The 3,619-nt window shown below is 37.2% G+C and overlaps 1 protein-coding gene across 1 annotated transcript in view; it reads right to left on the minus strand.

Annotated features, from left to right (window-relative positions):
* Window positions 1-390, minus strand: part of LOC142093444 (E3 ubiquitin-protein ligase RBBP6-like) — a 3,134-nt gene extending 2,744 nt beyond the window's left edge. The window contains exon 1 of the mRNA XM_075174623.1: window positions 1-390. This exon is cut by the window's left edge and continues 125 nt beyond it. The gene's annotated coding sequence lies outside the window, so the exon portion shown is untranslated.
* Window positions 391-3,619: the final 3,229 nt, after the last annotated feature.

Consider the following 3,619-nt stretch of genomic DNA (forward strand, 5'->3'; position numbering starts at 1 on the left):
ACTCTCCCGTGGAGAAGAATGTGGATTAAATGCCGAACTATCCGTTTGTTGCAGACCACAGTAAGTCACCAGAGTTGGCTATATCATTTTCTATGAGAGAAATGAATCCCACCTCTCCTTTGCCAGAGGGTAAATGTAAATTGCAGGCTCAGGGTAAAGTTCGTCTCCGAGTAACTACATTTTATAAATGGAAGAAGTCTATGTTACAGCTCCTACAAAACGAGATCCATGACAGAAACACAGAAGTGCTACCAAGTGCATTTTAAAACAGCCGCTCGTGTCAGCACACAGCAGTATTTTCTTAGTTTATAGCAACAGGAAAATTTCAGTCTGTTTCACACATTCACAAATTATTGAAGCCAGCTGATTTTTTTAAAGTAGTATTTGTTCAACTGTTTTTATTACACACTAGTACAGATACAAGCAGGGTCTAAGGGAGTGACTGTAAATGATTTGGACCCTCAAGCACCTATCATTCAGATCAGCCACTCATGGTTTTGGTTTTAGATGCATTCATTCACAAAAGCAACCAACTTGTTTCAGCATTTTGTTAAAGGGCTGTTTCATATACACAGCTTTTTCTCAACTGTAACATAATCCAGATCGACATCTATGAAATCATTTCCATTAACATTTACAGAAGACTTTACAGATACTTGACTACTTTGTTTGAACCCAAGCGGTTTACAAAACACATCCAAAACCCACAAGACATTACTAGGAATAGACCAAAATTCAATATGGCATTTAATGCATAATAAAACACAAAACTTTTTACAACACATTGCCTCCATGCTAAGCCAGTCTGCACTGAGGAGGTCAGAGTAAGGAACCGTTTGGAGCTGCTTTATCTTATGTTCCTCTGTTTTTCTGAAATACTTACATTTTCTCAAAAGCTTAAATGTGTACACCACTTGGACAGTTTTTCACATTTTAGAGTAAAACTTCACCTGAGTTTACAGAACCAAGGACATGTTTAGGGACAGCGCTAACAGAGACCAATTTCTCCTGGTGGCTACCTTCCAAACTATTTTTTTTTTTCTTACCAAATGTCCACAATTTAATTTCTGCAGTGAGAGAGGGAAGAAGTTACCAGTGGGAAGAGATTTTTCTTTCTGGGAAAGGAACTCCAGCCTTTATTTTCAGAAGAAAGAACTAGCTCCTCTGCATTAGGCCCTGCCTTCTCTAATCTTTGTAACTTCAAAGACTAGTAATTTAATTGGCTAGCACTACGCCTTTTCACAAAGTGCAATCCCAGCCAAAGTTACATGTTGTTGAGCAAAAAATGCAGGCAGTTCCATAGCAAAACATGGCATTACAACAGTTTCAGAAGGTCACGTTTGCTAATATGCCACACATATGCATCAGTATTTTCCTGTAAACAATTAGGTGCATTTACACAATTTACACAGTCTGCGATCAAACAAATTAGATTGTGTTGTCCACTGTATATATACTACAGTGTATGAAATTGTGCAGCATTCAAAGCATGGATCTATAACTGTAGTGCCTAGAAATTCAAAAATAGCCATGCAGTTGTCCGTGTTCCAGAAACGCTTCTATTTTGGCTCTTGCAAACCCCCCTGAAATGTCCGTCACTTACAGCCAATTAAATTCTTCTGTGAAAATTGTGTTAGTTTCCAATGCAAAATGAACGAAAAGTATGAAAAACGGTAAACAGCTTCTGAAGTGCTTCTTCTTTGTGTCTTGAAGATGAGTAATACTGCAACACTACGTTGCGGCTGATAAGGTCCTCCCCCTTCTATCTTCCCAAACTGGCAACTACTCTTTACCAGGATAGTATCAAAATATACACACATTTTAAAGTTAAAAGAAATACTTTAAATTATTGAAAATTAAATTAAAGGTTTGGTCACATTACAACAGTTATCCAGCTAGAGATCACAGTATAAGATTTAAAAATACAAAGCAAACACTTTTTTTTTAAGAATATATATGTACCTTAGTCAGCTGGGCCAGAGGAATAGATGCAGAAGAGTCATCAATCTGTTCACAAAAAATTAAACTCATATTCAAGTTCTACAATCAAAAACAGAGCAATAGTTAACCTCTACTGTAGTCTGACAGTCTGCACTATATCCTCCGAGTGTCACTGAAAGCGCCATTTCCAACCTAGTGTAGTTGGTATTTGTTCAAAACAAAGTCCAAACCTGTGACAGCTTAAGAGTGCCTATGTGGTTAAGGAGAAGCAGCTAAACTAACCAAACCCGCTGGAGATCAACTTCTTGCTCCAGAATATCTCAGAGAGGGACCCTTGTCAAATGCTCACAGCTGCTTAAAAGTCGAAGGGGTAAGGAAGCTATCAATTTTCAGCTAAAAAGGATTTTAAAAAAATATTTATTTGAGAAGGAAGCATCACTACAGGAAACTTCTTTTCAGTGTGGTTTGTAAACTAATCAGCCAAGTATTTCCTTGTGTTACTTATTTCTGTTTTAGCAGCAGAACGACAGTGTCTTCAAACCTGAAGAAAAACGCTGCCCCTTTTCCAAATGTAAATTCAAAGTGGCAGTATCCTAAGGAAAAGCTTAGCCTTTGGGAAATTAAAGCAGCATCCAGCCCTGAAGTCACCCAGATCCAAAAATGTACTGCAGGCGGAGGTTAAGAAAAATGACAGGGATTTTACGCTTTACAAATGCACCAGGCTCTAACCTTGTGCCAAAATTTGTACACTGGGTTTTACGTATTTTCATTTGCAGACAAACTATTAAACTAAACTGCTTCATCTGATAAAGCGGAAAGGTCAAATGTAGAACTTTAGAATACCACTTTGTGTAGCAACGATATTTAAATTGACAGCAATCTATTAAAGACAGTTATGCACTCAGAGGGGCCCAAACAATATCACTTCAATTATACAGTTTCAGGAACAAATACCCAAGTCTTTAAGGACATGAAAAGGAAGCATTTAGCTGCACAGAACTGTCCTCAAAACGTGTGGGACATGTTGGTTTTGGTATTTGTTTGAACCCCCAAGGCAAAAGTAAGAAACAGTACCAAGTTTAACAATAATGGTTTCTCAGTGGTTTTTGATAACATTTTCAAAAACCATGTTCAGTTGTGCAGACCTTGAACCTACGTGATCTAAAAACGATTGTACATTATCTGTACAACACAAAGTCATTCAGGAAATAGTCTAGCATATCCAGGATGAAATACAATGCATTACTAGGCACAAACACCAATATTCACATTAGATAGAACTGTGCCAATGATGGCATTACTCCGTTTCTACTATGCTGAATCAAATACATTGTATTTACAACATACACTATGTTTTACTGGAAAATCTATTCAGTTAATGTTTGGAAAATTAATCCAAGGCTACCTTAAGTGCAGCGTGCAGCAAAAAGTGTGAGATTGTGTTTTTACATACTGCTTTTGATGTTCCACTTACTGGCTCAGTTTGACTTCTAGAAGAAGAAATAAAGGTGATCAGAACTTCAAATACAGCACTTGTACCAAAAACAGAAAGCACTGAAAACAGATTATAAAACCTGAACATCAAAACTTTATGTTCTGATAGTCTAGTGAATGTGGAAATTTATTCATATACATAAACCGTTCTCTCTCGGTACATTCAGTGCAACTAAAAAAACCC

The sequence above is a fragment of the Calonectris borealis genome, chromosome 27 (genome assembly GCF_964195595.1).
Source record: "Calonectris borealis chromosome 27, bCalBor7.hap1.2, whole genome shotgun sequence".
Taxonomy (NCBI): domain Eukaryota; kingdom Metazoa; phylum Chordata; class Aves; order Procellariiformes; family Procellariidae; genus Calonectris; species Calonectris borealis.